Genomic DNA, 11,054 nt, shown 5'->3' with positions numbered 1-11,054 from the left:
TATATTTGTCTTTCTCTGCCTGGCTTATTTCACTTAGCATAATAAGTCCATCCATGCCATTGCAAAAGGTAAGATTTCTTTTTTTTTTCACAGCCCTATAGTATTCCAGAGTGTATGTGTACCACAGATTTTTAATCCACTCATCCACTGACAGACACTTGGGCTATTTCCAAATCTTGGCTATTGTAAACAATGCTGCCATAAACACGGAGGTGCATATTTTCTTTTGAATCAGTGATTTTGTATTCTTAGGATATATTCCTAAAAGTGGGATAGCTGGGTCAAAAGGCAGTTCCATTTTTAATTTTTTGAGGAAACTCCATACTGTTTTCAACAGTGGCTGCACAAGTCTGCATTCCCACCAGCAGTGCAGAAGGGATCCCTTTTCTCCTCACCCTTGCCAGCACTTATTCTGTGTTGTTTTGTTCATGAGTGCCATTCTGACAGCTGTGAGGTGGTATCTCATTGTGGTTTTAATTCGCATTTATCTGATGATTAGTGATGTTGAACATTTTTTCATCTGCCTATTGGCCATCTATACGTCCTCTGTGCAGAAGTATCTATTCATTTGTTTTTAGAAGATCCTTATTAATTTTAGTTATTAACCCCTTATCAGATGTATTGAAAAATATATTCTCCCATTGTGTGGGTTGTCATTTTATTTTGTTCATGGTGTCTTTAGCTGTGCAAAAGCTTTTTAGTTTGATGTAGTCCCATTTGTTCATCCTGTCCTTTATATCACTTGCCTGTGGAGATAAATTGGCAAAAATATTGCTTCAAGAGATATTGGAGAGTTTACTGCCTGTGTTTACTTCCAATATTTTTATGGTTTTGAGACTTACATTTAAGTCTTTTATACACTCTGAGTTTGTTTTTGTGATTGGTGTAAGTTGGTGGTCTAGTTTCATTTTTTTGCATGTACCTATTCTGTTTTCCCAACTCCATTTATTAAAGAGTCTGTCTTTACTCTACTGTATTCTCTTAATTCCTTTGTCAAATATCAATTGACCATAAAAGTATGGTTTTATTTCTGGGTTCTCTGTTCTGTTCCATTGATCTATATGCCTATTCTTATTCCAGTACCAAGCTGTTTCGATTATAATGGCTTTGTAGTATAACTTGATATCAGGAAGAGTGATACCTCCCACTATATTCTTTATTTTCAAGATTGCTGAAGCTATTTGTTTTTTGTTGTTGTTGTTGTTGTTTTTGTTCCATATAAATTTTTGAAATATTTATTCTATATCTTTGGAGTATGACATTGGTATTTTAATAGTAATTGTATTAAATCTATAGATTGCTTTGGGTAATATAGACATTTAATGATTTTTTTTCTCATTCATGAACATGGTATATGCTTCCACTTGTTTTATCTTCCTTGATTTCTTTTTTTAAAATTTTATTTATTCATTTTAGAGAGGAGAGAGAAAAGGAGAGAGAGAGACAGAGAGGGAGAGAGAGAGAGGAGAGAGAGACAGAGAGAGGAGGTGGGGAGGAGCTGGAAGCATCAATTCCCTTATGTGCTTTGACCAGGCAAGCCCAGGGTTTCGAACCGGCGACCTCAGCATTTCCAGGTCAACGCTTTATCCACTGTGCCACCACAGGTCAGGCTTCCTTGATTTCTTTTCAATGTTCTTATAATTTTTCGAGTACAATTCTTTTACCTCCTTGGTTAAATTTACTACTAAGTATTTTATTTTATTTTTTTGTTGCAATAATGAAGGGGATTGTTTCCTTAACTTCACTTTCAGACAGTTCATTGTTGGTGTATAAAAATGCCACTGATTTCTGAATATTAATTATATATCCTGCCACTTTGCCAAATTCATTTATCAGATCTAGTAGTTTTTTGACCGAGACTTTAAGGTTTTCTATATACAGTATCATGTCATCAGCAAATGATGATAGTTTTACTTCTTCTTTTCCAATTTGGATGCCTTTTATTTCTGCTTCTTGTCTTGATCCCCTATGATGGGGATGTTGTTTCTCTTAATGTTGTCACAGAGATCTCTTACAATTTCCTCAGTCTTTTTGAGCCTCTTTTCTTTTTGTTGTTCTGCTTTTGTGCTTTCAATTTTATTGTCCTCTAAATTACTGATTTAATCCTTTACTTCATCCAGCCTGCTATTGATTTTTTCTAGTGCAGTTTTCATTTCTTATATTGTATTTGTCATTTCTGACTGATTCGTTTTTATGATTTCAATGTCCTTTTTGATGCTTTCTATCTCTTTATTTAGGTGCTCATTATGTCCATCCATTGTTGCTCTAAGATCCTTGAGCATCCTGAAAATCATTTTAAACTCTGCATTTGTTATTTTGGTTATTCTATTTTATTTTGTTATTTTTCTGGGATTTCTCTTATTGATTCATTTGGATCACAATTCTCTGTCTGCTCATATTTTCCATGTGTTAGGTAGCGCTGTCTGACTTTGAAATTTTTGTGGGTCTTTAGGAGGAATATGGGCTTGGTGGTACTGACCTCCAGGCCACCTGTTTTTCTTGTTCTAGGAGTGCTTCTTGAGGGTACTGTTTTTCATCTTGTTGTATATAAGTATTGAATGCAGTTGGTCCTGTCATGGGTATGGTTATCCCTTCAGAGTGACTGGCTCTAAGGGTCAACCTTGATCATGTGTATTACACATTGTGCAATACTTTTCCTGTTGGGCGTATTTATTCTCTACAGTGTCTGGTGCCAGCTAGATGCCTCCTTTTGGTGTGCTGCTTGTGTAGCTAGTTGAGTCTAGGGTTGGTGCTGTCTGCCACCCACTACCAGTTGTGTTGACTCTAGATCGTCTTGGCATCAGCTGTTCTTTGTAACCTGCTGTGGGCAACCTGTTTATAGCTACTGCATTTTTTGCTATTTGTGCCTGTGTTTTCTGTGTGGTAGTGTGGGAGGAACCAACCTTTGTATCAAGATCAGCATTCTCCTGCCTAGGAATAAAAAGCCCCAAGCTCTATAAGATTTGCCTTCACCTTTTAGCTGCTCCTCCTCCTCTTGAAGCTGTCTGGTGTTCCCACAGAGTCTTCTGTGGAAAGACTGTAGTGTGGGCTCAGACTGGCCTCACCCAACCAACCCTTCCTCAGGTTGCATGCTGGTGGGTTAGGACAGCTGAGGTTGTGAATACAATGTTAGTGAGATTCTCTACTTCAGGGGTCTCTTGGTCAGGAGCTCAGTATGAGGAATGTGGCCCCTAATCAAGAGCCTAATCCCTCAGCCACTATTGGATACTTAAATTTTATTTCTTTCCAAAAAGGTGAGTAGCAGATTCAGATAGAATGCAACCAACAGTCTCCTCTGTGGGGAGGACAGTCCTCTCCTGGGTCTGAATGTGCCCCCCCCTCAAAGGTGTCTAAGCCTCTCAACCAGTTCCAACACTAGGCTCACAGGACTCACATGTTAAATGTCCATGTTCCAAGCCTCTCTTTCTTTCCCCTGTGGAATCTAGCCCAGCACAGCAGGATATCCAGCACCCAGGACTGCTTACTGTGAAGCTCCACCCTATCCAATGCACATGAGCTGCTGTGCCGGTGCTGATAACAGAGAGTGGAACTAGCCTCAGGTGAGCCATGTGTGAGGAGCCCTTTCTTAGGATACCATTTTAGCAAGGGCTCTTAGGTTCTGGACTGATGCTTTCCATAGCTTGTCACTGTATGTGCCAGCCCTGGGCCTCCCTGTCAGGAACCTGACACCCACAGACCAGTGGGTGACACTACCGATAACTGGCCTCAGCAACCTTCTTGGAGCTATAAGCAACCCAGATTTTGTGGCCACCTTTTGTGGGCCCAGGTGCACATGGAAATACCAGCTGCACACCTAGGCTGTCTTATACCCACTCTGGGCCTGGGGGGAAATCTGCTTAAAAGGCCAAAGTTCCCTGAGTCCCACCTCCTGCAGCCTCTGTGTGTTGGCTCCTTGTTGGGCTCTGCCACTGAACAAATCTCTGCTAGAGTCTAGAGACTGCAACAATTCAGGGATTAGGAAGAGTAGTGGATTTGGCTTTGCCCCTTGACCCCAGGTGTCAGTCTGTCCAGACTTTTTCACAGACTTCAGTAGGGTGTGGCCTTAGGAGTCCGGTGTATGGCCTTCTGAGACCCAGAGTGTGGTCCTTTTGCAGTCCTGACAGTTTCAACTGACTTTCCTGTGAGGTGGATGCACCAGTCTTAGAGTCGTGAGTGTGTAGAGGAAAACTCCAGCCTCAACCTCAGAAACTGAGTCACTGATGTGCCCCATGCTTCCTGGCCTCTTAGAAATGACATGTCACCATGACTGGGGCAAGAGAGACTTCCAAGGGTGGAGCAGTTGCTTCTCCCCAGGCTGATGCCACTCAGAGGGGACTGCTCCACCCAAGAAAGATGTCGACTGTGGAATTGGAGAATGATTCGGCACAGGGGTTCCAGTGGTCATCCCTCACAGGGTCTCTCCCTGGGCTTTCAACTTTATAATCTCCTCATGCAAATCTAGTCCTCTCAGCTCTTCCCCCACCAGAGCCCCAGGTAAGTGACTGTGAATGAGATTTTCTGCACAGGCCCTTTAAGATGGAGCTTGCATCTCTGAGAGCTCCGTTTCTTTTTTACAGACAAAAACCTGGCTCTTTTCACTTCCAAATGCTGTGTGGGCACCTCTTCTATGCTCTGGGCTCTAGGATGGGGCTCCAGCTCTGGCGCTATGTACCCACGCCTCTCAGGACAACTCACCCCACCATGAGAGTCCCTTCAGACCCTCAGCCACTGCTCGCTCCTGGGAGCGGGGCAGCCCTTTCCACATCTTCACCCTTCTTACCAGTCTCATTGTGGTTTCTTTGGTTATCCTTGCTTATAGACTCATCTTTGTTTAATACAAAGTTGCTTTTTCAAGATGATTGTTCTTAGATTAAGTTGTAATCTGATTTTTTCCTCTGAGGTGGCAGTTAGAACTTCTGCCTACTTTGTCTCCATCTTGGAATTGATGGACATTTGTTTTTATTTCAACTATTGTTATATTAGAAAAAAACTTAGTAACAAACAATATATCCAAAAATAGGTGAAGGGTAACATAAATGTTGATCATCATTCAAATTAATATATTATATCTCTACCATGAAAAATAGTGACATTGCACAACAACATGGAATAAGTTTGGGATACACCATGAAATAAAGGACAAGAAGAATACAAAATATTTTGGCATACTGCCATATATATGTCCACCACATTTTCTGAGCTTCATTGTGAACCCTCATGTGTCCAGTTTTCACAGTGTCTGGGTGAATGTTTGATTTTGGCAATATCAGTGATAATTTGTCTGACTTTGAGGATCTTAAAACCTCCTTTCTCCCCCATCCCACACCTCCCTCCTATAATTTCTGGTAATCACAAGAGACCACAATATATCACTAAGCTCTGAAAACAGTTCCACTCATAATTTTATGCTCTAACCGTTATGCTCTAATCAGTTTACCTCTGCTGTTGTCAGTGTTTTTTAAAAAGTAAAAGTTGAATTCTTTTATTTCTAAAGTTTCTTGTATGATATCTAATCATTGTAACCATTGTCTTGTTGTTGTTGTTTTGTATTTCCTTTCTTCTCAGTAAGATATAGTGAGTAAAGTCAGTTACTGATATTGTTAGTTGACTCTTAGTGCCTCAGATGGTCATGTGTTCTACAAGAAATTTTCTAGTAATTCCTTAAGAACACCTTTATTAATGGCTTCATCTGCTGGAAAGTGTCTGCAGTACTTGTTTTTGTGGACAAGGTAGGCAAGTCCCTAGAAATATCTAGAAAATTTCTAAGGAATTTGGTCTAGAGATAAAACAACTGTTATTTACATTATGAGGGACTGAAGAGAGAGATGTTCTGGATTCCCAATATTTCAGGGTGTGTTTTTGTTAAAGTGAGAGTACTGATTGGGAAGAAATGAGATCTTACAAACTAGAATAGAGAATATGGACAGATTCCAATCAAGTTATGAACATAGAACCCTAAATTCTACTGAACCCTTTTGCCAATAGAAATAGCCCTTCCACATCTGTCTAAGGAGGTTAATGTTGGGGTTTTTTTTGTTGTTGTTTTGCTTTTGAAGAACCTATGATGCTCAAGTTAACAGCAGTCTAACTTGAATCTTTTTTAAAAAAGAGGGTTTTGTCCCCTCAATAAATTTCCAGACTTGAACCTGTTTATAGACCCAGAATCTCTTTATCTAAGAGTTGTATATCGGCCCTGACCAGTTTGTTCAGTGATAGTGCATTGGCCTGACTTGTGGATGTCCCAGGTTTGATTCTCAGTCAGGGCACACAGGAGAAGCACACATCTGGTTCTCTACCCCTCTCCATCTCTTTTTTTTTCTCTCTCTCTCTTCTCCTTCTGTAGCCATGGCTCGATTGGAGTGAGTTGGCCCTGGGCACCAAGGATAGATCCATGGTCTCTTCCTCAGGCACTAAGAAGAGCTCAGTTGCCGAGCAACAGAGCAATTTCCCAGATAAGCATAGCATCACCCTCTAGTGGGTTTGCCAGGTGGATTTCTGGGGCACATGTAGGAGTCTGTCTCTGCCTCCCTTCCACTCACTGAATAGAAAAAAAGAATTGGGGTAGGGGGCAAGTTCTTTACAGAAGTACTTTGCTAAAGTAAAAACATTTATGTAGTTAATTTTTCCCACTTTTCCTCAAAGAAATCTATGGACCATTTATGTAGGTGTTTGTGCATTGAGGAAAGGGAAATAATCAGACTATTGCAAAGTTATTGGGCATGGGCTCTGAATTGACACTAATTTTAGGAGACCCAGAAAGTTACTGTATTCAACTATAAAGTTTTGGCTCAGGTAGACCTCACAATGAGTCCAGTGAGTTCCTGAGCCACTTACGTATGTGGTCAGTCAATAGTTGGCAGAATCCTTGCTTTAGTTCAATGACCTATAAAGTGAAAGCTGTTAAGGTGGGAAAAACCAAGAGAAAAATACTAGAGCTGCCTCTCCTAAGAACAATAATAAACCAAGAGTAATACCACACTCCTGGAGTAACTATAGAGATTAGTATCACCTCCCAGAACTTGATAAAAACAGGGGTTGTGATTTCCAAAAAAACCCCATTCAACTCACCTATTTGAACTGTACAGAAAAGAAATGAATCTTAGAGAATGAGAGTAAATTATTGTAAACATAACCAGGTAGTGACTCTTATTGCTGCTGTTCTAAGTTTTGTCACTTGAGAAAATTAAGATATTGCTTGATATCTGGTATGCATCTATTGATCTGGCAAATGTTTTTTGTTTGTTTGTTTTTGTTTGTTTGTTTGTTTTCCCTTAGCACCTGCTAACAAAAACTACCAGAAGCAGTTTGCTTTTAATTGGCAAAGACAGCAATATACCTTCCCTGTTCTACCTTGGAGATATATCAACTCTCTCGACCTATGTAATAATTTAGTCCTTGATCCTTTCTGTTCCACAAAACATCACACCAGTCCATTATATTAATGATATTTTGCTAATTGGACCTCGTAAGTGAAAGGTAACAATTAATCTAGACATATATTTAAGAAGTTTGCATGCCAAAGGATAAACAAATCCAACAAAAATATAAGGGGCTTTCTTCCTTAGTGAAATTTCTAGCAGACTAGTGCTATAAGGCATACCAAGATATCTCTTGTAAGGTGAAGGATAAGATGTTGCATCTGATTTCTACAACAGGTAATTTTAGAGACAGTGTATGATCCAAATCAGCTTAAAACATAAGGTCCTGCTTTTTTTTTTTTTACCCATATTTAGGATTTAAAGAACCAAGAATCAAGAAGTGCAAAAAGAAGTGGCACCACTCAGTGCCAATATAGCATATCTTGTTTTTATCCCTTTCTAATTTCTATATTGTCTAAGATAAGATAAGAAATTAATCATAACTAACTTTTACCTCAGTATGTAAATTACAGGATTATCAAGGAGAGAAGTGAACATTAGCTAAGGACTTTCCATCCTCTTATGAGGAAAGATTTAGCATGTTTTCAGTTGTATGTAAAATAGCTATATCACATTTGGGAGAAGTATAACATTGTTACTGTATTTATTTATAAATTAAGTTATTTAGAAATATTTTTTAAAGACTTTATTTATTTATTCATTTTAGAGAGGAGAGAGAGAGAGAGAAAGAGAGAGAGAGAGAAGGGAGGAGCAGGAGCATCAACTCCCATATGCACCTTGACCAGGCAAGCCCAGGGCTTCGAACCAGCGACCTCAGCATTCCAGGTCAATGCTTTATCCACTGCGCCACCATAGGTCAGGCTATTTAAGAAGATTTAATAGGGGTGCTAAGCTGACAAAATGTTGAAAGTGATAGCTTTATATGTCAATTTAGCTAGAGTATAGCACCCACTTATTCAATCAAACACTACTTCAGCTGTTGCTGTGAAAGTATTTTTTAAATGTGATTAACATCTACAATCAATTGACTTTATATAACAGAGATTAGCCTGTATAATCTGGATGGGCCTGAACCAATTAATTGAAAGATTTTACGAATAGAAATGAGGTTTTCTGAGAAAGGAGAGATTCCACCTGTGGAGTGAAGCATCAGCTTGTGCCAGAGTTTGCAACATGTCTTTTCAATGGCCTGCCTTATGGATTTTGGATTTATGTCACTGGCCCCCACAATTATGTAACCTTCATTGATTCTTGCATTCTATCTATCTATCATCTATCTATCTATCTATCTATCTATCTATCATCTATCATCTATCTATCTATCATCTATCTATCTATCTATCATCTATCTATCATCTATCATCTATCTATCTATCATCTATCTATCTATCTATCTATCTATCATCTATCATCTATCTATCTATCATCTATCTATCATCTATCTATCTATCATCTATCTATCTATCTATCTATCTATCATCTATCATCTATCTATCTATCTATCATCATCATCTATCATCATCATCTAGCTTACTAGCAAGCTAGCTATCTAGCTGTCATCCATCTATCATGTTTCTACCTATTTATTTAACCAACGAGTCTGTTCCTCTGGTGGAACCCTGGCCGATATAATACCCTTTATTGATTTTTCTGATGACTTTTCTTCACCATAAAAGAAATGTCCCTTATCTTGTGGGTGCCCCGTTGATCCCGTCTGCTGTTGGTACATGGCCTCTGTTGGGAGCAAGTAGAATCTATACCTTTGTAGTCACTGCTATGGGGCCCCATGTCTTCTTCCAGGCTGCCACTAGAGAGTGATATGAGGTCTATAAATAAGTCAACTTTGGTTACAGATACTGATCTTTTTCTGTACTACTAAGTTAGTTACAATTGTGGCATCAGTATTTGTGATTGAGATTGAACTTCATTTTTTCTTTATATCTTTTTATGGTGTGTGTCACAATAATTTTGGCCTTAGAAAATAATATGGGATGTCCTTTTCCATTGATCTCTGAAAGAGATTAAGATTTGTTTTATTTCTTTCTTACATGGGCCTGGGATTTTGTGAGAGGTTTTAATTTATTGATTCAGTTTTATTACAGTAAAAAAAAACATATTTAAAGTTTTTCCTTGTGTGATATTTTGCAAGTTGTGATTATTTTTCTAGAAACTGTTTCATTTAAATGTTTTAACTTACTGTCATAACATTGCTTATATTATCCTCTTATCTTTTAACATTAAAAAAAATCTGCTGTGATATACCTTTTTATTTTTGATATTGCTTATTTGTGCTTTACATTTTTTTATCAATCTGAATGTACCTTTAACAATTTAAATAGCTTCAAAAATATAACTGTATTTATTGTCTCTATGTTTTTTAAACTTTTTTTTTATATATATTTTTCTGAAGCTGGAAACGGGGAGAGACAGTCAGACAGACTCCCGCATGCGCCCGACCAGGATCCACCCGGCACGCCCACCAGGGGCAACGCTCTGCCCACCAGGGGGCGTCGCTCTGTCGCGACCAGAGCCACTCTAGCACCTGGGGCAGAGGCCAAGGAGCCATCCCCAGCGCCCGGGCCATCTTTGCTCCAATGGAGCCTTGGCTGTGGGAGGGGAAGAGAGAGACAGAGAGGAAGGAGGGGGTGGGAGTGGAGAAGCAAATGGGCGCTTCCCCTATGTGCCCTGGCCAGGAATCGAACCCGGGTCTCCCGCACGCCAGGCCGACGCTCTACCGTTGAGCCAACCAGCCAGGGCCTGTTTTTTAAACTTTTTAAAAAGATTTTATTTATTCATTTTAGAGAGGAGAGAGAGAAAGAGAGAAGGGACGAGGAGCAGGAAACATTAACTCCCATATGCGCCTTGACCGGGCAAGCCCAGGGTTTCGAACTGGCAACCTCAGTGGTTCAGATCAACACTTTATTCACTGTATTACCACAGGTCCGACCTATCTCTTTGTTAATTTAATTGTTTTTGCTCTTAATTTTGTAATTTCTTTTTTTCTTACTTATTTTAGATTTAATGTGGTGTATTTTAATATCTTTGTACAAATGTTCAGATCATTGATTTTTAGCATTTTCAACATATGCATTTATAATATACATTTTCTTATAAGCACAACTTTATATCTTTAATGTTTTTATATATTTGTATTATGACTCAGTTTAAAATGTTTTGCAATTATTATTGTGATCTTTTCATGTACTCTAAACTATTGTCAAATTAATTTTTTTATATTTTTGATATTTTTTCCCTTTTGATATCACTAAATTCTAAGATTTATATTGTATAGTTTCAGGCCATAGTAATTTGCACAGATTCATAAAAGTTCCTTGTGTAATTGAAAAGGAAAATACAGTTGTTTCAGGTACTGCTCTTGACATGTCATTAGACCTATATCTTAGGTCAGATTTGTGATTTCGTTCTTCAAATCTTTTGTACACTTACTAATTATTTTTCTGTTTGTTCTATTCATTGTTGAGAGAGATTAGTTTTTGTTTTCCTTGTTTTTAAACACATCCTGCTAATCTTGTTTTATTTGCAGCATTTGCCCAGGTACATTTAATTAAGTATTTATGTATGGGGCTTTAAATCTCTTAGTAGTTGCTTTATAAAATATATAAAGCATATATATATATATATATATATATATGGAGGTAAAAAGAAATTTTTTGT

This window comes from Saccopteryx bilineata, chromosome 1, assembly GCF_036850765.1.
Source record: "Saccopteryx bilineata isolate mSacBil1 chromosome 1, mSacBil1_pri_phased_curated, whole genome shotgun sequence".
Classification (NCBI taxonomy): Eukaryota; Metazoa; Chordata; class Mammalia; order Chiroptera; family Emballonuridae; genus Saccopteryx; species Saccopteryx bilineata.
The sequence above is the reverse complement of the archived record's forward strand: the minus strand, read 5'-3'. Positions refer to the sequence as shown.